Source organism: Manis pentadactyla, chromosome 12 (assembly GCF_030020395.1).
Source record: "Manis pentadactyla isolate mManPen7 chromosome 12, mManPen7.hap1, whole genome shotgun sequence".
In the NCBI taxonomy this organism is placed as follows: Eukaryota; Metazoa; Chordata; class Mammalia; order Pholidota; family Manidae; genus Manis; species Manis pentadactyla.
The window spans coordinates 13,652,390-13,677,507 of record NC_080030.1 but is presented as its reverse complement, the minus strand read 5'-3'; the positions used below and the strand labels follow the sequence as shown (position 1 = coordinate 13,677,507).

General features: G+C 45.6%; 1 protein-coding gene and 1 long non-coding RNA gene across 4 annotated transcripts in view; both read right to left on the bottom strand.

Annotated features, from left to right (window-relative positions):
* Nucleotides 1-5,579: 5,579 nt before the first annotated feature.
* Nucleotides 5,580-16,668, bottom strand: LOC118921337 (uncharacterized). Its single transcript, XR_005028293.2, has 5 exons — nucleotides 16,268-16,668; nucleotides 16,097-16,181; nucleotides 14,869-14,952; nucleotides 14,095-14,181; nucleotides 5,580-7,922 (listed from the first exon to the last, which is right to left on the bottom strand). It is a non-coding gene; the product is annotated as an uncharacterized LOC118921337 (long non-coding RNA).
* Nucleotides 16,669-17,321: 653 nt separating this feature from the next.
* LOC118921346 (conserved oligomeric Golgi complex subunit 2-like) overlaps nucleotides 17,322-25,118 on the bottom strand; it is a 51,153-nt gene continuing 43,356 nt past the window's right edge. Inside the window, exons 8-9 of one of the 3 annotated variants that reach the window (XR_008992862.1) lie at nucleotides 23,890-23,946; nucleotides 17,322-17,968 (exon numbers count right to left, since the gene is read on the bottom strand). The gene's annotated coding sequence lies outside the window, so the exon portion shown is untranslated. Of the gene's footprint in view, nucleotides 17,969-23,889; nucleotides 24,078-25,118 lie in introns of all 3 variants that reach the window. The other 2 variants (XR_008992863.1, XR_008992860.1) reach the window with 2 other exon arrangements.

Sequence of the window (25,118 nt, the reverse complement as noted above, 5' to 3'; positions counted from 1 at the left end):
TAGGGGGAGCTGTGGATTGGTTGTGAGGTCTTCTGCGTGGCAGTGGAGACAAACTCTCCCAAGTTCCACCCAATTCAGACTGCTTCCCACAGCACAGACCATCAGAACTCCCTGACATCTCCTCCTTCTGCTCAGTTCAGACACTCCCTCCTCTGGTCCCAGGAGCAATCCTACCTCGCGGCCTTTGCACCTGCTGTTCCCTGTACTTGGAACAGTGTCATCCCCTCCACACCTCTCTCCCTGTTTCCGGTTCTCTCATCCTCTTCCACCCTCTGATCAAAACCCACCTCTTCCCAGAGGTTCTGATTTTGCCATGTCACTTCCTGTCACCATATTTCTTCTTCACAGCCCCATCAGAAATAATCATGTTGACTTATTTATACATTAGCCATCTGTGAGCTCTGACAGGCAGGAATTTGTGTCCCCAGCATCTAGACCTGTAGACACAGTGGGTGCTCTGTGATGGTGTGACATGAATGAATGAATGAGGGGGTGGGGGGAGGACTTTGGCCAGGGAAATTAGGGAAGACCTCTCTAAAGAAGTGACATTTGAGTAGGAAGCTGAAGGAAGAGAAGGAGCTGGCCACAAGGAGAGGTAAAGAAACACTGTTCTAAACAGAGGAAACAGCAAATGCAAAGACCCTGAGTTAGAACTCACTAAACAAGCTTAAGGGACAGCCCCTCTCCGGCTATGGGTCAGGCAACTTTTTCTCCTTTACAGAGGGTGAACTGAGGCCCTGAGAATCACCAAGGAATTCATGAGGGATGAAAGTTCCAAGAGGCCCTGAAGACCTTCTCTCACTCCTCTTTGGGTCTAGGGTAGGCCACAAAGTTAAGTGTGCCCCTTGGGAAGGACCACAAGCAGGAGAAAATGGGGAACCTGGAACATGTGACTTCACTCACTGCCTCGGTGGGCCTCTGTTTCTATATCTGTGAAATGGGAGAAGTAGGAAATAGTTGATTTGTACTTTGAACACTCAGGACCTGGCACAAGACAAGCTCTGCTCAAAAGTTACCTGCTGCAATTATGAGATCCTCAAAAAGAACTCTTTTCCCATGAAATGACAAGGGCTCATAGAGGTTAAGGGACTTGAAGTTGTCAAAGTTCGTCTCTGGGGGACATTGAGGTTAGCCCAGTGGACCTGACCCCAGTCTCTGGGGATCACATTGTGGAGAGGATTGGTGGACATGAATCAAAGAATCCCTGAGAGCTTCCCCCAGTGCCTCCCTGAGTGGGAAGTCATGGACTCCTTTACAGGGCAGGGTGATGGGGAGGAGAAGCATTTTAGGTGACACAGCATATGCAAAGGCCCTGAGGTGGGCCGTGTTTGGGGTGTGGAAAGCCAGAGTAGGTAGAGTACAGACATCAAGGGAGAGGGACAGGGATGCCTGTTTCCCAAATGATAAGGGACATATGTTCTTAGATACAAGTGGGGGAAAAAAAGGAGGGAAATAAGGTGAAATGCTGGAGGTAGATGATCTATGGGTGAGGTTACAGCAGAATTTTATTTTCTTCTTTACATTTCCATTGTTTCCAAATTCTCTAAGTGAACATGTATTACTTGGAAGTAAAGGGGGAGGGAGGAAAAAATTATTAAAAATCCCTTAAATCTCTGTCTTTTAAAAGACTGAAAGGAAATGCACCCAGTTCATGACCCAGACAACCTGTCATTCTCCTTCTGTGAAAACTGATCGTTGTGATGCTGATGAATTATCAGTGGAATGGAAATATCAATGGCATTATTTAGGAATGAAGCCAGGGGTTCTTTAAGCCAGAGGCTGCTTGATGACATGTGTCATGTATAATTCTTCAGGCACATGGGGAGGCGGAGCGGGCATGGTGGGAGAGATGCTGAGGCTTCCGCAGGCAGGACTCAAACCTGACACTTTGACACAGAGAGGCCTGTCTACTCCACTAGAGTAGAGACAGCTTGAGCCTCACCAAGCAAGGAGCCCCAGGGAACAATGGCAGGGCTAGGGAGACACCCAGATCTGCCCAGCCTCCCCTCTGTGCCTCCCGCCACCAGAGGACACCATGGACAAAGGTCCTGATCCCAGCAGCGAGACCTTGAGCAGGCAACAGGACCGGTCTGCACCTGTTTCCCACATCATAAACTATCTTTGGGAAATACGGTTGACTTAAACCCAGAGAAACTTTCAGCATCCCACATTTCTGAGATACTTCAGGGGGGCCACAGACACCACTCTCCAACCAGTTTACTCAAGTACTAGGATCAGAGCATAGAGGGGAAACTGAGGCCTGGAAGGGGCTATGACTCACAAGAAAGCTTCAGAGGCTTCCTTTCCCTATGGGGCAACTGGGGTAGGCTCAGGATCAGGAGACGCACAGACCTGCCATGAGGGTCGAGGGAATACTATGCTTTTGTTGTTCTGTAAGAGGGAGAAAGAATGGGGGTCCCTGGGAGAACAGGGAGCATGTGCATCCAGAGACCTGGAAGACAGAGACTACAGTGACTTAAAGCAACACTCAGTGCATAAGCAGTTACAGGCTATATCAGTTTTCAGAGACGGGATCCATCACAGACTCCCTCTTTCCTGGCCTCTTATTGCCTCCCACCAGAGCTCCAGAGCCAGAATTTAATCTGGACTAGGCTGTCTGCTTCCCCAGTCCCAGTCTGGGGCTCCACCTGCAGCATAAGGCCTGGAGACTCTCTCCAGCCTGGAGCCCCTCAAGGGGGTGTTTGTGCTGATCCTGGAACTCCCCTCCAGGCCAGGCCTCCCTTCCTGGGAGGGTGAACACATCCTGAGCCCTGGGGGAGCCCTGGGGGAGCGTTATGGGGAGAATCAGAGCCCAGTGCCTCTGCTCAGCCTCCCCAGCCTTTTGTCACAGTCAGGCCGCTCAGCCAGGACCCAGGAGCGGGACACCAGGGGCCTCACACCAGCCTGGCCTGGGGATGGATGGCTGAGGGGCACCATGGGGGAGGACTGGGGACCTGGGAGCTTTGGTGGGTGCTCTGAGTGTGAAGCGTGGAGAAATTGGGCTCAGAGAAAGGCCCCCAAAGGAAGGAGTGCACATCTTGGAGGTGCTTTGAGACCAAGTTCAACATTTTTTGAAAATGAATTTCTTGGAATGTGTGGGACAGCTGTGTGTCATTAAATGGGACAGTGCTAGACTGGTGCCCTGCAGCCCTGGGATCTACTTGGGTTATGACATCTGCAGCGGTGTTCAAGACGTGAAGAGACACCCCGGGGCATCTATTCAGTAGATTTTGGTGTCTGATCATAACCTGTAGGGGTCAGGAAGGAAGGTCCAGTTTCTGTTTCAACAGCCCTCTCCAGTGTTGCCAAGGTGTGGCAGCCTGGGGGATAGAGCGTCCCGCTCTTCCTTAGCACCTTACGGGGGGAGGACAGAGGATGGAGGACAACCTGGCGGAGGTCAGGGCCCCCCTGCGTCATAGAGTTTGAGGGTTGCGGGTGCGGTGGGCTGGGGCACACGATGTCTGCAGGAGGGGCAGAGCTTTGAGAAGAAAGAGCAGTGTGGTGGCAATCCGTTCATCATTTATTACATTCTGCATAGGGATGACCCCAACCCCCAGGAACCATTAACCTCAGACACAACACCCAGACCACACTGTGCCTGGGGAGGCTATTTCTCAGGGATGAGGGGAGGGAGTTGCACAGGGAACCGCTGGGAGCATGTCCCGGGACCCTGAGACAGCTGGCCACCCCTGCATCCTCGGATGCCTTTGCTGGGCGGTGGTTCCGCTCAGGAGTGCACCATGTCTGTGTCCATCCGGGAAAGGCCGGGCCTGGTAAAGATGGTCCCCACCTCTTCCTGGAACCCTGTGGTTACGACTCAGTGGCTGACGGTGTCCAGGCAGCAGTTGGCATCGACAATGCGGGAGGCCACCTGCACGAAGGGGAACATCCTCCACACTGTGGGGCGGCTCACCTCTGTCCAGGGGCCACGAGCAGAGGGGAGGACACAGCACGAAGGTGGCCAGGTCGGCAGTGGCTACGTACAGGCCCTTGAGGATGCGCAACAGCAACCTGGGGAGCTGCCCAATTCTGCTAACGGAGGCGGTGCCAGAGCACCTGCACCAACAGAGGCTCAGGAAGCAATGGGAGGATAAGCAATCCTCCTGTGCCCAGCACCTGGGCACCATGGCCATCTGCTGCCCGCCCCTTCCTCCCCCTCTCTCCTCCTGGCTTCCGGGACACTCTGCTCCTCCGGGACTCCCCTTCCTGCCACTTCTCTTGACTGGCTCCTCTGCCCGCTGCTGCCCTGCCACCCTAACTCCACCTTCTGTGCTATGGGCCTCTCCTTGCTGTACAGCCCAGGCAAGCCTACCCACACCTGCAAGGCCACCTCTCCTCCACCTGCATGTCCAGCTCAGGTCCCTCCTGTGAACTTCAGACTCACAGACTACTGCCGGCTGGACACATGCTTCCGTGTCTCTCAGACAATTCACACCCTCCATGCCCCAGATCTGGCTCCTCAGCTGCCGCTCCTCTTGGACTCCCTCCCAGGTGAAAGATATCACCACTCTCACTTACCTCACTAGAAACCCCAGTCCTGACTCTTCTTAGTCAGAAACACAGTTTATCACCAAGCCCTGCTCAACACTATGGCAGAATCGCTTTCCGGTAGGGTCGGCGGCCAGCACCCCTCAGACGGGTCGCCTCAGCAGCCACGACTGCCCCATCCTCCTGCTCCTCACCCTGCTCTCTGCCCCTCACTGACCCACTCCCGGCCAGCAACCAGAGTGAACTTTAGAAGACAGCTTTTAACCAATAATGAATGCCCTTCTCTTTTCCCACTGGCTTAACAGCGCCCTGTGCTCTGGCCCCAGACCACCTTTGCATTGTCACTGCTCCACCTTCACGCTCCAACCACACTGATCGCTTAGCTCCTGGAAGGTGCCTGTGCTACCCCTTCTGCCATGCCTTTCACAAGGCTGTTCCCTCTGTCTATGGGCTCCCCTCTTCTGCATTGCTAACTTGTAACTATTGCTCAGGTTCCAGCTCACGTGTCACATCACTTCCTTGGGCACCTGTTCCCTGACCTGGCAAATCAAACATTCACAGCACCACCCAAGTGCGGCACAGTAAACCCCAGTATGTACAGGTGGGAGCGGCACAGTAAGTCAGGCCCCGTGTACAAGGTCTGGGCCGGCAAGTTCCTGCTTGTAAGTACTGGGCTGCCACCCGGGGGCACAAAACAGTGTCAGAGAAACTGGAGCCTTAGTACAGGAAACTTCACTCTTATGTTTCTGGTTTTCCCCGAACACCAAACAATGGGAGGCACAGAGTAGGCCCTTGAGAAATGTATGTTGAACCAAATCAGACATAAAACGTATTTGGTTTTATACAAAAATGTGTGCATTACAGGAAGTCAGAGTGGAGAGCAATTTGTACTACAGTAAATAAGAAAAGCTAAATTAAAGGGTGAGGAGATTTAAGTTTAACACATGCAGGATTTGGCAAAAAGAAGAGGGGAGGCCGTTCACTGATGAGCACAGAACCAATCAAAGAACCAGTTCATGGAACCAGGAGCTGACCATCTACCCCAGGGCCCTAGCTTCTCAGGTTGCAACTTAATTGTTTAGGACACCAGAGTATTTTTTTACTTTTATTTTTATGCAGGAAAGATCCATAGAGACTGGGAAGGTTGGTAGAAGATACACAAGATGAATTGGAAAAGAGTTGATAAAACCTGCACATTTGGGAAGCAAAGTAACTTAGCACAGGGAGACACTTGAAGACCTGTAGCTGCAGACCAATGGAGTTTCCCCTTGTACTGTGATAAGGGGGGAAAAAAACACCATGAAATTCTAGGTGGAAGGAACATTCTGATCTGTCTGTAGTTCAACTCAGCAGTATTTATTTAACATCTGATATTTGTTCATCACTGTGTGAAGTCTCTGGTTGGGTAAGACATAAGAACCTTGTCTTTCAGGGCTTATTATACGTGCCTTGGGGTGTGCATGCTGGGCCTCAGTGACCAGGAGGGCTGATGGGAATGCAGCCTTAGAGGAGGGAGGAGGCCTGTCTGTAGTAGGGGTGAGGGCTCCTACCTGCCAGGCCTGGGGTGTTGACTTGAGAGGTGCTGGAATTCAGATGAGGGAGGACGCCAACTGGGGTGAGTGGAGACACGTCCACTGAGGCAGGATTGAAAGGATAAAGAGGATTAGATGGTGCCTCCCTCCCACCCCAGTCAGACATGGGGAGGTGCCAGAAAAAGGGGTTTGGACTTTAGTCTCCAGCCTGGGAAAATGGCTCCTGCCCTGGCCCCTATCACAGGTCCCTGAGATTCTGTGGGAACAAAGGAGGATCTACGCCTTTCACTCCCAGACTTTTTTCCCGTTCCTCATCTCTGCCAAACCAGAAACGGCATTGCCACCAGGTCCTCTGAAGCGCCTGCTGTGACCACGTGATTGCTGATGCTGGGGGGCGTCCGCATTTTTTAGCCCCACTCTGCTATATTCACCCTGCTCCCGGTAGCTCTGTCACCCTCCTCCTCTGAGTCTTCATTCTCCTGACTGCCCCAACTGCTTTTCTCAGTCATAAATATAATCATGTAAGTCCTGTGCTTAAAAGCTCCTGGGGATTCTCCACTGTCCACAGGACAGGGTCTAAATGTCATGCGCTTTATAACCTGGCTCCTGCCTCCTTTTTCAGGCTGTGTTCTGGGGTCTGAGTGATCATTTTGGAAAAGCAGAAGTATTTCGCAGTGAAGTGTGTGCTAATTGGTGGTGCTAACAGGACTGGCTTCTCAGAAGCACCTGGGGTGTGTGGCACCAGCATGCTGTCCTTGTTACCCACACAGAGCTACAGCACAGAAGGTATTTATAGCGATCTCATATCACCACGGAAAAGTTGGGATATGAGTAGTGACTCATTTTAAAAGGCAGCAGGAAGGCAAGTGACACTCTGGGTAGGATTTTCACTGAAAACGGCAAAAGGATTTCAGCACCTCAAGCTTCAGGCATGTGGAAAAATCCACATACGAAGTCCAGGAACAGAGAGGTGAGGCCAGCAGGCACAGAGCTCCTGACTGTCTGTCAGGGAGGGAAAGGCGCAGGCAAGCAGGAGAGCGTGCAGACCCAGGCGCACCCCGCTGGGGCTGGTCCCCACCTCGGCCTCACACATGGCTTTCCTCTCGGGTCACTGATTTAAAAGGGTGTTTTGCGGAAATGGGGGGGCAGGGTCTTTTTTGAGTATGTTAGGTAAGAAGCCAACCAGACATATTTTGGGGTTGGCTTGCCCTGCACGTGTTTGAGAAATGGGAGAAAACAAGGGGTCAGACTCCCAGAGAAAGCGGGGCAGAATAATGACGAGTCTCCAAGGGGCTCCACAAGCCAGTGGCTTGGGAGGAGGAAGGCGTGGTGGGTGGTGGTGCAACCGCTTGCCCTCAGCACAGCGCTGACGCTCAGGGTTTCTGGGGGTGGCAGTGGCGGTTCTAATGGGGGCGGGAGGGTCATCGTGGGCAACCCGTGAAGGGGCAGACTCCTGGGCGGCCTTGGGCAGGAGAGGCTGTACACCTCTGCACGCCCCTAGACCCCCGGGCGACGGCGGCCGGGGGTGGTAGCATGGGACAGGGTGGCCGTTCTGCTGGGTGACCAATCCAGTCCGCGGTGTGGACCCCGCCGCCCCTGGGGTGCTGCCGGGCTCTCCTGTGGTGGCGAGGCCGCCTGCTGTCCGTGAGCCGCGGGCAGAGCAGGAGGCTGCTGGACTTCGGGTTCAGCTGCCGTCCGCTCTAAGTCCTCCCAGCGGCCTCCGGTGGGCGTGAGCTCCCGGCCATTCCTCCGTAGGGCCCGCGGGCAAGGACTCAAGCCGGGCAGTCCGGGGGAGCACAGAGCTGCGGAAACAGGGTACTCGCACCCCTTCCTGACGACTCAAGCCGTGTTATCTAGGAAACGCTTCTGTTCCCCAGGGTTCTGCACACTCCTGCGGGGCAGCTATGGAAGAAGAGGCTTAAGTTATTCCAAGAAAACAGTCAAGTTTGGTAGTAAGAGGAGGTGGTCTCTCCTCCTTGCCTGTGGGCTGGGTTCCTGGGAGTGCACCTGCCAAGAGGAAACCATGCACAGCCTGGGGACCTGCTGCAGCACTGGGCCAGGGCCGGCAATGGGCAGATTTCCAGTGTGGGAGGCAGAGAGGGCTGTGAGCCGGTGCCAGTGGGCCGGAAGGGTGTAGATAAGCAAGAGCAAACAGACATCGAGCAGCGTGCAGCCTGCCTGAGCGCCTGACCTGCTGCAGGCCTGGCAGCCTCTGTGGGCGGGCTCAGGTGCAGAGGGGACCTTGCCAGAGTGGGCGGGTGACGGAGTCCTCCCCACCCCCTGCGGAGATTCTGTGGAAGGGGAGCTGCGGCAGTGAAGCGGAGGTGTGACTGGACGCGGCGATGGAGAGAGCTGGGGCTGAGACAGCCCCGGTCCCGGAGCAGCCCTTCCTCGCGACAGGGTGACCTACAGGTGACCGTGCTGTCTGTGCACAAGCGGTGGTCCTTCGGGAGGAGCCCTCGGGCCAGGGGCCCCACCAGGCCAGTGACTTCGGAGCAGGAAGGCCATCACCCATCAGAGGAGGGAGAATCTGCACAGGTTCTGAATGGAGCTCGGCAAGTCAGCTCCAGCCAGGTCAGTGCGATTGCAGAAGGGCCACAAAGCTCTAGATGGAGCGCCCCTGTCTCCCGTACGAGGGGTCAAGGTGGCTCTGGGGTAGGGACTGAGAGCACAAATTCTTCACCCCACTGCGAGTCCAGGTGAATTGTCCAGACGTTAGGTCCACAGTAGGTAAACCCTGAGTTTTGTTGCTTCTTATTTTCAGGCTATTTTGAAAGCCCCGTGGACCAAAAGTTTTCCAAAACCAAATCAGACAAAAATGGAACTTTCCCATCCTTTTATTTTTTTAAAAATGTGTACCTTATTTTGTTAATCTTCACATTTTGACCTACTAAACATTTTGAAAATGTTGCTGCATAAAAAACCTGCTTTCCTAATAAGCAAATTAACCCAAAGGTCAGGACAGCTTGTTAACCTGAGGTCAGGTCATGTTTAAAAGCACAGCAGTGTAAGCTGGAGGACATTATGCTCAGTGAAATGAGCCAGGTGGAGACAGACAAATGCAAAATGATTTCCCTCATTTGTGGAGTATAACAATGAAGCAAAACTGAAGGAACAAAATGGCAGCAGACTCAGAGACTCCAAGAATGAACTAGTGGTTCCCGAAGGGGAGGGGTGGGGAAGGGCGGGTGGGGAGGGAGGGAGAAGGGGATTGAGGGGTATTATGTTTAGTACACATGGTGTGGGGGATCACGGGGAAAACAGTGTAGCACAGAGAAGGCACACAGTGGATCTGTGGCATCTTGCTGCACTGATGGGCAGTGACTGCATTGGGGTATGGGTGGAGAGTTGATAATATGCGTAAATGTAGTAACCACATTGTTTTTTCATGTGAAACCTTCATAAGAGTGTATGTCAATCATACCTTAATAAAAAATTAAAAAATAATAACATTTTGTAACAATGCGGCCATTTAGTAGCCTTTCTGTGTGGGACTGGTGGTCTGTATGGGGTGTTTTCATTGACATAGGTAGATGGAAAAAAATACCAGTTAGACACAAAGGGGGTGTTAATTTTCTTATGGTAGTAATTGTTTAAGCTATTTTCAGGCCACAAAACTAAAAAGAATTTGTGAAAAGATATTTTTGAAGTGCCCTGTGCCATGATTTATGTATGTTGAAGGAGACTTATGACTGTTCATGTATGCCATGCATGGTCAACTTTTATATTTTTAGGGAAGTGTCTAACAGCAAAATATCAAATTGTGGGTTTTTGTTTACATGCTGGAGCTCATTTAAAATGTTCATACTTTTACAAAGTCCAGCTTGTCTGAGGTATTTGAATCTGAAATATTCTAATGATTTTTAATGGTCAATGGTGATCTGTGTGACTAAGAGGGCACCTGAACCTGGCTGGGGTAGAGGTTGGGGTCCAGGCTGTGGAGGTGTGGTCTGGAGGGTCTGGGACGCTCTGCGCTCTGCTGTTCCAGGCTGTGGGACTTGCAGGTGAGTCTGGGACTCCTTGAGCTTAAGATTCCTCATCACAAACTGGGATGAGAAGTCCTCTCTCAGGATTGTGAAAGCACTTTGTGGAGTCCCATATAAATGCAAAATGGCATTATTTCTGCCAGCATTATGATTTTCAGTAGAATTCCCAGCTCAGAGATGCATTTGGTGCTCTCTGAATGTCTGCTGGAGCTGTGTCTGCCAATTAATCTGTCTGAGCAGAGCTGCAACTATTTTTGTCTAAAGCTCTGATTATAAAAAGTAAAACATGCTGTTATACAAAACAAATTAAAGATGAGGCAACAGAAATATAGAAAAGTATAAAATAGAAATGAAAGTAGCCATAGGCCCCAGTCATTTTCCTGCTATTCGTATGAATATGTGTATGCACAGGTGAGGTTGTATGTATATATATATGTGTATGTTTTTCTAAAAATGTACGATCTGGTTATATATAGTATTATTATGTACCTTTACTTTAAAAAAAAAATTTATTAAGGTATTATTGATATACACTCTTATGAAGGTTTCACATGAAAAAACAACGTGGTTACTACATTTACCCATATTATCAACTCCCCACCCATACCCCAATGCAGTCACTGTCCACCAGTGTAGTAAGATGCCACAGATCCACTACGTGCCTTCTCTGTGCTACACTGTTCTCCCCGTGATCCCCCACACCATGTGTACTAAACATAATACCCATCAATCCCCTTCTCCCTCCCTCCCCACCTGCCCTCCCACACCTCTCCCCTTTGGTAACCACTAGTTCCTTCTTGGAGTCTCTAAGTCTGCTGCTATTTTGTTCCTTCAGTTTTGCTTTGTTATTATACTCCACAAATGAGGGAAATCATTTGGCACTTGTCTTTCTCCGCCTGGCTTATTTCACTGAACATAATGTCCTCCAGCTCCATCCATGTTGTTGCAAATGGTAGGATTTGTTTCTTTCTTATGGCTGAGTAGTATTCCATTGTGTATATGTACCACCTCTTCTTTATCCAGTCATCTACTGATGGACACTTAGGTTGCCTCCGTATCTTGGCTATTGTAAAAAGTGCTGTGATAAACATAGGGGTGCATATGTCTTTTTGAATCTGAGAAGTTGTATTCTTCGGGTAAATTCCAAGGAGAGGGATTCCTGGGTCAAATGGTATTTCTATTTTTACTTTTTGAGGAACCTCCATATTGCTTCCACAATGGTTGAACTAGCTTACATTCCCACCAGCAATGTAGGTGGGTTCCCCTTTCTCCGCATCCTCGCCAGCATTTGTTGTTCTTAGTCTCTTTGATGCTGGCCATCCTTACTGGTGTGAGGTGATACCTCATTGTGGTTTTAATTTGCATTTCCCTGATTATTAGTGATGTGGAACATCTTTTCATGCATCTGTTGGATCTGAATTTCTTCTTTGGAGAACTCTCTCTTCATATCCTCTGCCCATTTGTTAATCAGGTTATTTGCTTTTTGGGTGTTGAGGCATGTAAGTTCTTTATATATTTTGGATGTTAACCCCTTGTCAGATATTTCATTTACAAATATATTCTCCCAGACTGTAGGATGCTTTTTTGTTCTGGTGATGGTGTCCTTTGCCGTACAGAAACTTTTTAGTTGGATGTATTCCCATGAGTTCATCTTTGCTTTTGTTTTCCTTGCTTGAGGAGATGTGTTCAGGAAGAAGTTGCTCATGCTTCTATTTAGGAGATTTTTGCCTATGCTGTCTTCTAAGAGTTTTATGGTTTCATGACTTCCATTCAGGTCGTTGATCCATTTTGAGTTTACTTTTGTGTATGAGGTTAAGCAATAATCCAGTTTCATTCTCTTGCATGTAGCTGTCCAGTTTTGCCAACACCAGCTGTTGAAGAGGCTGTCATTTCCCCATTGTATGTCCATGGCTCCTTTATCATATATTGACCATAAATGGTTGGGTTTATATCAGGGCTCTCTAGTCCGTTCCATTGGTCTATGGGTCTGTTCTTGTCCCAGTACCAAATTGTCTTGATTACTGTGGCTTTGAAGTAGAGCTTGAAGTTGGGGAGCATAATCCCCCAGCTTTATTCTTCCTTCTCAGAATTGCTTTGGCTATTCGAGGTCTTTTGTGGTTCCATATGAATTTTAGAATGATTTTCTCTAGTTTGTTGAAGAATGCTGTTGGTATTTTGATAGGAATTGCATTGAATCTGTAGATTGCTTTAGGCAGGATGACCACTTTGACAATATTAAGTCTTCCTATCCATGAGCACGGGATGTGTTTCCATTTACTGGTATCTTCTTTAATTTCTCTTGAATGTCTTGTAGTTTTCAGAGTATAGGTCTTTCACTTCCTTGGTTAGGTTTATTCCTAGATATTTTATTCTTTTTGATGCAACTGAATGGAATTGTTTTCCTGATTTCTCTCTGTGCTAGTTCATTGTTAGTGTATAGGAAAGCAACAGATTTCTGCATATTAATTTTGTATCCTGCATCTTTGCTGAATTCAGATATTAGTTCTAGTAGTTTTGGAGTGGATTCTTTAGGGTTTTTTATGTACAATATCATATCATCTGCGAACAGTGACAGTTTAACTTCTTCCTTGCCAATCTGGATGCCTTTTATTTCTTTGTGTTGTCTGATTGCAGTGGCTAGAACCTCCAGTACTATGTTGAACAGAAGTGGAGAGAGTGGGCATCCTTGTCTTGTTCTCAATCTTAAAGGAAAAGCTTTCAGCTTCTCGCTGTTAAGTATGATGTTAGGTGTGGGTTTGTCATATATGACCTTTATTATGTTGAGGTACTTGCCCTCTATACCCCTTTTGTTGAGAGTTTTATCATGAATGGATATCGAATTTTGTCAAATGCTTTTTCAGCATCTATGGAGATGATCATGTGGTTTTTGTCCTTTTTGTTGATGCGGTGGATGATGTTGATGGATTTTTGAATGTTGTATCATCCTTGTATTCCTGGAATAAATCCTACTTCATCATGATGGATGGTGTTTTTGATGTATTTTTGAATTCGGTTTGCTAATACTTTGTTGAGTATTTTTGCATCTATGTTCACCAGGGATGTTGGTCTGTAATTTTCTTTTTTTGTGGTGTCTTTGCCTGGTTTTGATATTAGAGTGATGTTGGCCTCATAGAATGAGTTTTGGAAGTATTCCCTCTTCTTCTACTCTTTGGAAAACTTTAAGGAGGATGGGTATTAGGTCTTCACTAAATGTTTGATAAAATTCAGTGGTGAAGGCATCTAAGAAGTTGTTTATTATCTAGTCCATAAATGTTAACTCAATGACATGATCCAGTGATTCTCAAAGTCTGCTGCGTTTGGAATCACTTGGTGATCCTGGAAAATTACTAATGGCTGTTGCCCACCACAGACATTCTGATTTAGCTGCTCAGGTTGCAACCTGTGCTTTGGCATTTTTTAAAAGCAGGAGCTGTGAAGTTTGGGGGCCAGTGACATAATCCATACAGTCCCCAGAGATGACTTTCTTTTCAGCACTGACAGCTACTTTCAGCTCTGATTAAGACAGCTGGAAAACTAGGGCTTTCGTCTAGAAGCCTGGGAATTTGTTTGTTTGTTTGTTTGTTTATTTATTTTTAAATAATAAATCAAATGTATTAAGTTTGCCAACATATATGAGCATGGCTCATGGCACCCCAAAACTATTACAACAGTAACATCAAAGATCACTGATCACAGATCACCATAACAAATATAACAATAATGAAAAAGTTTGCAATCTACCAAAATGTGACAGAGACATGAAGTGAGCAAATGCTATTAGAAAAATGGTTCCTATTGACTTGTTCAACCCCAGGGTCACCACAAGACTTCAATTAATAAAAAGTGCAGTAACTGTCATGTGCAATAGAATGAAGTCCAATAAAATGAGATATGCCTGTACAGGTCATTTAGGTCTTATGTAAACAAACACATGGCACTATGGGCAAAAGCAGAGGCAGTGCTGGTGCCTGTGAAGCCTGGGAATTTCGATTCTACACTGCTTTAGGTACACTATTTTAAAAACTGAACTTTGTAGGCTACAATGCCTGTCACCAGTCACCCTGGCACCAAATAAGTAGATTACTTACCTTTTATTGTTATAAGGCATGTTTTCCCAAATTTCTGGGGGCACAGAATATGGTGTTCCCACGTATGTACAAGCAAATGCCATGGGACTAAAAACAAAAAGAGACAAAGACAACTTACAGAGCATCCCTGAATAATGGGTGTTTTGATTACTGTTCCTTCTATAGAAATAGACATACATACTGGGAGAGAAGATGGGCACATCCAAAACCTAGTTTTACTTCTCCATTTTGGGTAAGGAAGATATTCTGCATTAAAAAAAGAAGAGCTCAGATGATGTCCTCCATAAGGCGGACGTCTCTGGAGAAGCATCTTTCACAGCCTGCTGATGACAGAGGCGCGGTAGGAACACCGACAGCTGAGTCCCCCAGCAGAACACACAAAGACAGGATACTCTCTCAACAGCTACACGGTCCCCTGCTTGGGAATTCACGATGACTGCTTAAGTATCTAACAGGTGAGCTTCAGACTGTATCAGCAGAGCCTGATCGACGGCCAGGGACCCTCTGTCAGAATAATTCCACGTGGCAGGCCCAGGTCTCAACCATTTTCCAGCTGAGAACATATGGCTTAGTGGTCAGTCAGTAAGAGAGCTTGGAACATGTTAACACTACTGTGAAAGAGATTTAATGACTTCTCAGGCAGAACCTTATTTGGCTAGTCTAAGTATTGGGTAAGGAATATGTCTAAATTAAATAAAAATGTCCCAAAAAGAAATAGAATAACAGAAAAAAGAATGAATGAAATAGTTTTAGGGTTTTTTTGGGTCCACTTACCTTGGACTTGATATCTCTGTGTAACACACGTTTCTTGTCAATGTGATTTACTCCAAGGCACATTTGCGCAAACCAGTTAAGTATCTGTAAGTAAAAAGGATGCAGATGTGCAGGAATGCAGTCACTGGCTCGTGTGAACCCAAGACTCCAAAGAATTGTCTTTGGGCCTCAGCTGACCTGCGTTTTATGTACTGTGAGTGCAGAACTCCTGGAAATTACACAGTCCAACTAAGACTGGGTGTGGCCTGGGACATTTGGGAAAGCTGTGAATCCCATATGTCAGTATCTTACATATGAACACCCACTATAGTTTTCTTGTATTTAACCAAATAAATAAAAGTATTTCTTGAATACATATAGGAAGGTAGCTCACCACTAAGAAATGAATATGCTACAATTTTTTATAATACAACCATTACATCAGATTTTCATGTACTTTTTCTTAATATTCAAATGTTAACATTAAAAGATTTCATTGTATCATCAACAGTCCTTTGAGATCAGCTCATAACCCTCCAGTTAACAGTACTCAGAATCTCCAGATTCTGATGTTCAAGCTGATGTTTTTCCCCTTTTTGCTTTGGAGAGTCATCCATTTGGGCCCAAGGCTGACCTCCTATGGAACGTATTTTTAACAGCACAACTTCTAGATGAAAAATATCTATGCCAATATACTTTCATAATACATTATACCTTAAATCAAATGCAGCACCATTGAAGGTGTTTACTTAAATATTTCCCTTAGTCAGGTTGTTCCATGATATTTAGCATGCAATTTTCTACTAAAAGTCAGTAAGCACTAGACTTAAGGGAACACACTGAACTTCAGAAGGAAAAAAATTGAGACTAGGTACTCCCAAGACACAGAAATACAGGTACCATTCCTCTGGTGATTTGGTAACACACAGTAAATTCACCTGCCTCCCAAAATGTGACCACAACCACAATCAGAACTGTAAATATCTAGGACAAAAAATGATGAGAAATACAATTTTGAGATTCTTCTAAACATGGAAGTTTTATTCCTTGATTCTTTGTAAACATGTCTATTTCATTTCCTATTCTAGCCATACCCTGATGACACTAAGCAATCGCTCTGGTACAGAAACACATCATTTCTAACTAGTCCATCAGGAAATCACAGACACCAGTGTTTTTAAATGACACAGATTTTAGGAGAAAAGTTGCTTCTAAACCTTGAGGGAAACTATGTAAGTTAGTCTCTTACCATATCTTCAGGAAACAACTTTTCTTTCTGATGTTTAATCTTTTGCATTAGGTCCCCTTCATCACAATATACCGATGTCCTTCAGCTAAAACAAGTAGAAGATACTTTAGGAAAGCAGAGTGGCCATAATCAAATCCAGAAATACAGGAAGGTGGGGGAATTAACATTTACCTTCAAATGATTCTTTAAAGGCAGCAATATTGGGGTGTTTCAGTTTCGCCAAGAGAACAGCCTCTTTCCTAGAATTCTGTGTATCAAAGAAAGACTAGAAAAAGAGTTTAAGCAAAACGTAACACCTCATTTTAAAACAGATGGCTTTCCAGTAATGATAGCACAATTTGTAAGAAAGGCCAATGCTAGATGCAGTTTCATAGCACTACATTTTGACCCAACTTATTAAATTCTAGAGAAAATATATGGCAATTTTTCAACAATGGCTGTATTTTGCATGCTTAAGCTGACCTGTTATATCCTTACAAGTATAGAATGTAAACTAGCTCTAACATCAGCTGAAGCATGAGATTTGGAGAGCCAGTATGTCCTAATATAGTACATAGCATATATAACGTATATATATTTATATATATACATAAGGTATATACATTATATATATAATAGTATATCCTTAAAGACTAGGGATTCCATTTTATTGCCTGTATTACTTTATCAGTTCATTGGCCCAGAGTAAAAAAGAATAGACTGATACTGATATATTACTGCAGCAACAATGGTAGAAGATGACTTGCAAAATAAGTTTCCAAAACTGTTTATCCCCTAACGTACTCTAGGGATGAAATCCTGAACGGCTTACCTTACACTTAAGAAACTACCATGGATTAGGTACAGCACGAAGGTTCGTCAGCACCGAGAACTCATTAAAAACATTAATTCACAGGCCCACCCAAACCTGCTCCACCAGAAACCTCAGGGGAGGCTCAGCAGCCCGTTTTAAACCAGCCGTCCAGGGGACTCTGCTGCCCGCTGCAGGATCACCAAATGAGGCCAAGAGTGCAGTGGTAAAAAAATACGTAGCACTTCATAATGTGGGGTGGGGCAGGGGGCACGGGGAAGGCAGCAGAGCAGAGGAGACAAGTAGTGACTCTCTAGCATCTTACTACGTTGGTGGACAGTGACTGTGATGGGGTATGTGGTGGGGACTTGATAATGTTGCTCATGTAAATGTATATTCATGATACCAAAAAAAAAATACATAGCACTTGGAGAATTGTATTAATATGTATGTTTTTTAATTGATCAAAACATTATTAAACAGAACTCCATGACAGATTCTCTGATGATTATGGTACACAGGGAGAAATCAGCAACTTCCTCACCTCACAGGGGAACAAAACCCATAAACTGACTGACAGAATAGGTTCCCTCACACCAAAGTATTCACTGTGTTTTTACGTTCCTTTTTCATTAATATTGCACCTGAGTTGCTTTTGGCAAAGCTACCCTACACCCTTATGCATACAAAACTGGAAATTATTATAAATCATTCATGCTGAGATAAAAAGCAATCGCCGCCCAAACTCTATTTCTCTCCCTTTTTGGTAATGACAATATCCCAACATTCACATGAAATATAACAAGAGCTTGTAACGCTCATGAATAAACCCATTACATCTCAAGAACTTATTTTCCTATATAGATTACATGTATATGTTCGACATGAGCTAATTGCTTTAGCAGTGACCTTGGGAAGCCTTATTTCCTTGATGGCAAACATCTGATTACTGCTCTCCTGCCGAACCAGAAGGGCTCTGCCGAAGGAGCCCTCTCCGTTCCCTCTCAGGACTGATTACCCATCCACGCTGGGGGACGCACGAGCCGGGCTCCACTCATGCAGTCTCTATGAGTTCTGCTAACCTGTACACAAAAACAGAAACATAGGAGAATTAAATTTATTTTCAAACAGCAGATTTAATTCAAAATAGCTCTAATCATCATATGACAACAGCAACGCATTCCTTTTCTCATTCAACAGGTAGGCATTTAGCACGTGCACTGGGTTTTTTAATCCTGAACAAATCTCTCCTGGGCCCTGCCACCGCATATGCCCCAAAGCACACGGGACCACAGGATTCAGCCAAGGCAGGGTGGCAAGTCTTACAGAAAGAGTTCTGCCAGGATACAGCAGAAATGCCCAGAGAAGTCAGGAAGAGGATAATTCAGCTGAACCCTAAAGGTTGAATGGAAGTTGGCTAGGAAAAGAGTGGTGAAGGCAGAGGGAATTGCACATTTAAGAGCAAGAGATTGTGTTCAGTTCCAATAACTAAAAAAGGACTGTAATAGGCCGATAAGGCAGACAAAGCCTTGTCTGAAGGCTATTGTAAGCCAAGTTCAGGTGACTGGATTTTATCCTGCAGGTCATTAAAGGGCTGTCTCTGAAATGTTTTAACCCAGACAGCGTATCTGCATATTAGAAAAAAATCACTCTGGCTGCAGAGGTAATGGACTAGACAGGAGGGTCAGAGTGGGACTCCAGCCAGCAACAGAAAAGGCAGGAAAATGATGGAAAGGAGTAAGGTGGTGGCGATGGGAATGAAGAAAATGGGAAGGAAATATGTAGAAAGGTTTTTGGTGACAGGTATGTGGGGGACAAGTAGGCAGAAGGGGACAAGAAAGACTTCGGGTTTCTGGCATAACCTGGCTGATGATGTTCTATCAGGAGAAAGGAAAGGTACATGGCTGTGTGTGTGGTTTTCCTGATTTTTCTGGCAGCGGGAGAGTGGCAGGACTGGGGAAAGGCATGGAGAAGGGAGACATAGGTTCCTTTCTGGGACATGTGGAGGTGGAAATGCCTGGGACTAGGAAGAGATGTTAGAGTCTGAACTTTGGTCTCCCGTTCTGTGTTTCCAGGGTGAAGCAGCTACTTGGATTGCTTAATACACAGAGAACGAATATTAAGTTCCTAATACTTTGCCTGGTACACCAGAGGCCCTGGATACATGGCAGCTCTTATTATTAAAAGTTTAGAAAGGTGATGCTTTTTTCCATTACCGTAAAAACACCGGAATGAATTTCCTTGGTTTTCAGAAATCTTACTTGTAGTGCATGCTTTTTTTTTTTTTAAATCACACCATGAAGAATTATGATGCAGATAACATGGCAGGTAAAACAAAAATCACAAACTAAAACCCATTGTATTTGAAAGGAAGGAGCAACACACAGCAGCAATTCACCGGAGAGTTCCATTTTATTGGGGAAAAGTACTAGGTTATATAGGGAGGGACATAAGCTGATTGAGGTGTCACTTCAATGGGACTGGTGGCTATTGGCCAGGTGCTGGGATTGGGGGAGGGGGGCGAGAGGTAATTGGGCCTCGGGTGGCGCCAGCGGCAACCGAAGACCCGGAAGAGAAGCAGGAAGTTCGCCATCTTACGGGTGGGGGCCCTTCAGTATTGGGACCTGAAAAACTTCATTTGTATTTCTGTTCATCATAAAATTAACAGGAAACTCTCAAAATAATTTCTGCATATAACACATCAAATATATTTTCTTCAAAAACAATTTCAAGAACATTTAGGTCTTTCAATATAGTTAGGGACCTGAAAGAGGTTAAGTTCTTTGCCACTATTCTAACTGACCTATTTATTACATGATTTAACAAGGGGTCGAGTTTTCCCACATTTCTATTCTTTTTTCTATTCTGTGTAATGGACAGTAACTGATAAGCAAGCACAACCACTGACTCTTCTTAGCTGAAAGTCACAGTGGGGCTTCCCACCTCACTCGTCCGTTACTCAATTCTCCACCCCTACGTTCACTCAAAGACCTGGGTGCGCTCTGGGCGTGCCAAGTCCCTTCGCACGCTGACACCAAAAACTAATAGTGTTACCATTTGACCCAGGAACTCCACTCCTAGGAATTTACCCTAAGAATGCAGCAGCCCAGTTTGAAAACGACATATGCACCCCTATGTTTATAGCACCACTATTTACAATAGTCAAGAAATGGAAGCAACCTAAGTGTCCATCAGTAGATGAATGTATAAAGAAGAGGTGGTACATATACACAATGGAATATTATTCAGCCATAAGAAGAAAAAAAATCCTACCATTTGCAACAATATGGATGGAGCTAGAGGGTATTATGCTCCGTGAAATAAGCCAGGCGGAAAAAGACAAGTTTCAAATGATTTAACTCGTCTGTGGAATATAAGAACAAAGAAAAAAACTGAAGGAACAAAACAGCAGCAGACTCACAGAACCCAAAAATGGACTAACAGTTACCAAAGGGAAAGGGACTGGAGAGGATGGGTGGGAAGGAAGGGACAAGGGGGGAACAGGGGCGTTACAATTAGCAGACATAATGTAGGGGGTGAGGGGCACAGGGAAGGCTGTACAACCCGGAGAAGACAAGTAGTGATTCTATAGCATCTTACTATGCAGATGGACACTGACTGTAATGGGGTATGTGGTGGGGACTTGATGATGGGGGGAGTCTAGTAACCATAATGTCGCTCATGTAATTGTACATTAATGACACCAAAAAAAAAAATAATAGAATCCTCACAGAAAAGGAGACAGCAGAATTTACCTAGAGAGTGTGTGGGGCGGGCAGAAAGGGATGCTGTGCTTTTGTTTCATGAAACACCATTATGGACCCTTTGTGGATAGAAACCCAGTGCATAGTCCAAAATGAGGAGATATAGTCAAAGGGGATCTACTTGCCTATACAGCTAGGTAGAAAAGAGGTCTTTCTAGGGATAAAGAGATTGTTCTTGTGCATAATTTTTTGCTTCCTCTGAACAGAGCCCCACCTCAGAAACAGGGGAAAAAGGGAATGCAAGAGAGCTCACAGAGATGTTAGAAACTTAACTGTAATTCTAATAGCTAACTTTTAATGTGTGTTTACTGTTCTTCCAGGAACTGGGCTAAGTGCCTTTCCTCATTATCTCATGTAAGCTTCCCAACAGTCTTATGAAATAGGAACCATTAGTATTCTCATTTTACAGATCTTAAAATTGTGGTTTAGTGATATTAAATGACTTACCGAAGGTCTTATGGCTACCAAGTGGCAGAGTTAGCATTCTTATTTGTTACCCCCACTGTCGGGTAAATGGCAGAATTTCCAGAATCTCCTGCCTTGCCTGCCTTAGATATTTACATATCAATAGGTGTTTACCGCTACTGCTTTCTGCAGCCTCTGGGGCAAGGGGTGGAGAGAAAACAGCCATTTTCTCCTCCCCTCTGTTCCTGGTAATTGGTCTGGTGTCTGCCACTGACCAAGGACCCACGGTGGCTGCAGGGAAATGGAGCACCGAGCAGGCTTTGCTAGTGGGGACCAGGGAGAAAGAACATGGACAAACAGAGCCAGTTTTAGGAGACAGAGCCTTGGCTGGAAGAGACGACAGCTGCAGCAAGAGGAGACAAATGGCGCTGCGGCTGGAGGAGACGGACGGTGCCAAGCATGGCTAGCAGCTGTAAAGAATAAGAGACTTTCCTCCCCATCCCCAAATAAAAACTAACAGTGATACGCAAACGCCCAGAAGTGGGATCGACGATGAAATGCTAAGCCCAGTTTAAGAGGCGCGCGCGCGCGCGCGGTGACCGCACCGTGAGGCTGACCCGTCACCCAGCTCACCCGCGACAAGACGCTTCCTCCGGGTCAACAAGCTCGCCTCGCAGGCCCCAGAGGGTTGCGCCTACACCCCGCGGTGAACCCCAGCCCTCACCTCTCCGGGTCTGGTCTGCGCGTGCGCCCCGCTGCCAGCCCCCACCTCCCAATCCCGGGTCTTGCCTGCCTGCCCCGCCTACAGCCCCACCCGAGCCGCCGCTCCGAACCGGGCTGCTGCGCCTGCGCCCCGCACCCAGCCCCACTCCCCACTCACTAAATCCCCCGTGCCGCCCCGCCGGTCTTGCCTGCGCCTGCGCCCCGCCGCCACCCCACCTCACCCCCACCGCTGGTCGAGCCTGCGCCTGCGCCTCGCCACCTGCCCCACCCCCCCACCCGGTCTGGTCTGCGCCTGCGCTGAAAAAAATTCCTTCATGTCCCTTTTAGTCAGACAGACCACCAGCCCCTGGCCCCAGTTGACCACCAGTGTGCTTTGTCACTATAGTTTTATCTTTTCTAGAATTTCACATAAATGTGATCATACAATATGTCATTTGTTCTGTCTGGTTTCTTTCACTTGGTATGTTTTTAAAATTCTATAGTGTTTATCAGTAGTTGGTTCCTTTTTCTTAATTTCCGTGTCCTTTTAATCAAATCTCCTTATCCATAGTTTGCTTGCGTATGAATATCGCATACAATGTTTTCCCATTCACCACCTGATGGAGCTTTGGGTTTCCAGTTTTTGACTAACACGACTAAGACCATGAGTGTCTTTGTGTACAATCAATCTGTGGGGCATGTTTTCTCTTCTCCTGGATACTTAGGAATGGCGTTGCTGGGTCTTGCCTTGGCATTTTGTATTTTTTACACGTAAACCCCTAGTACTTACTATACAATAAGAGTGAGCCCAAATTTCTGTTTCCTGCTCCCACACCCAAGCTCACCAGCAAGAAAATTAGCTGTAACTCTCCACAGAAGCCTTGGTGCCTCTCCTGCTGAAATCGTTGGAGTGTTTTCATTCCGCAAAATTCACATTGTAACATACAATCACACAGAATTCCCTGTTTTTTATTTTGATTTGGCTGACCTGACAATTCTTTTAGTCTGAAATTCACTTTCTATTTCACTGGTATAAAACCTTTAGGAATACTTTTAGATAAATTTATGAGCGTTAATCTAAATCCTTGCAAGCTTGAAAAAATTATTTTGCCCTCAAACTTGAATGGTATTTTGGGCGTAGAAATCTAGCTTTACAATCCATTTTCTCACAGAATTGTGAAGATCTCTGGTGTGGCAGCTGGTCTGGCCCCTGGATGTCTCCTGTTGTACCCACTAAGGTGGCACAGCCCTGCTGCTCCATGCCTGAGTGCCCTATCGCCCCCTCCAGTGTTAAACATTCCTTTACAAAAGTTACCTTATCATAAAAACCTTAAGAAAGCCTTCCCTCTCCTAGGGAAAAATCTATTTACATTTCCTTCTAATTATACTTCAGTTTAACTATTTATTCTACCTGGAATTTGTTTTTGCAAGTGGTGTAGATGGAAATTTGTTCTCCGAATGGGTGGCTGACTCACAGCCATCATTTACTATTTTGAAATGTAAAGTTTATCATTTACTAAGCTCCCATGTAGTCTTAATGTTACATTGATGTGTGTCAATGAAAAGCTCCTTATTACTTAGTAAATTAGAAACACAAATCACAGAACCATATCAAAGTATGGCACCACTTTATCCAATAAAGCAAAAAAAATCTACAAAGTACAGATATGTGTGTTTGTGTGTGTGTATTTTTGTTAAATATACAGAAAGGAATTTCGAAGGTTCCCATACTAATCAATTACATTTAAGAAGGGTAATGGGATTTATTTCCATTAAAATTCCAGGTAGAGGAATTTTGCTTTATCCATATTTGGATTTAATGAGAATTATTTGGATACAAAACTAATAGACTACAGAAAACCCCAGGTAGCAGTCTCTTTGTTTTTCCCTGGGTAATTACTTCACTGTCCTCTCTGTTGACTGTGACCTTTGCTCCCCAGTTTCCATATGGTCACCCAGTGCCTCACATTTACATATTTAAGGTCTAACGACACAGAATTCTCAGTCTGGATGCCAAATCCCTATGGAAAGCACTCTGACAGTCCAGCTTGGGTCAGGCCCATTCTGGCCCATCAACCGGGGGACAGGCAAATAACCATGGTACAAAATGACCAGCGAGGAGTATCTCTTACCTTACTCTTCAGAAAGATGAGGTTCACCTTAGTAACTTCTCCAGGGTCACATAATTTCTAAGGGAAGGTAGGAGCTGAGATTAGAATGTAGGTCTACTGGACTGCAAAGCTCATGCACCATCGATGATGCGCATCCTTGGAGATGCTGCTTAACAAACCTAGGTCTACACGTAACTGATCTTAAGCATCTGAAAAGGAGTTACACCTATGTCTGTAAATGTTAGAACTAGGGCTATTCAGAGTGATAGATATTTCCTCAGTTACGGGAAGAGGAAAATTAACACTATGAAACTTGTCCAAACAGAACAGTTCTCAAATTCTTTTGCTGTTTTAAGCACTATTATATGGCCAAATGAGCCACATGGGATGGATGATTATAAAGCTTGAAGTTTAATTCAAAATGGTATCTTCGGTCCCAGTCATACAAATATGAAAAAAACAAGTTAAGAATTAAGTTAGACTTTTAGGTAAGTAGATTGATAATTTTTCAAAAGGAAATATATAATTAAGCACTTATTTTTTTATTAAGGTATTATTGATATACACTTTTATGAATGTTTCACATGAAAAACAATGTGGTTACTACATTCACCCATATTATCAAGGGTTCCCGCCCATACTTCATTGTAGTCATTGTCCATCAGTGTAGTAAGATGCCACAGATACACTATTTGCCTTCTCTGTGCTACACTGTCTTCCCTGTGACCCCTCACACCATGTGTACTAAACATAATACCCCACAATCCCCTTCACCCTCTTTCCCCATCCGCCCTCCACGCCCCTCCACTTTGGTAACCGCTAGTCCCTTCTTGGAGGCTGTGAGTCTGCTGCTGTTTTGTTCTTTCAGTTTTGCTTCATTGTTATACTCCACAAATGAGGGAAATCATTTGGCACTTGTCTTTCTCTGCCTGGCTTACTTCACTGAGCATAATATCCTCCAGCTCCATCCATGTTGTTGCAAATGGTAGGATTTGATTCTTTCTTATGGCTGAATAGTATTCCATCATGTATGTACCACATCTTTATTCACTCATCTACTGATGGACACTTACGTTGCTTCCATATCTTGGCTATTGTAAATAGTGCTGCAATAAACACAGGGGTGCATATGAAGCAGACACTTATTTTAAGTGTTGAAAACCACAAGTCAAATCCCGCTATACTGTGTTTCAAAGGCAAGATTCACATTTACTCATGGTTAAACTGTATTTGATATTTGCTGAAATAAG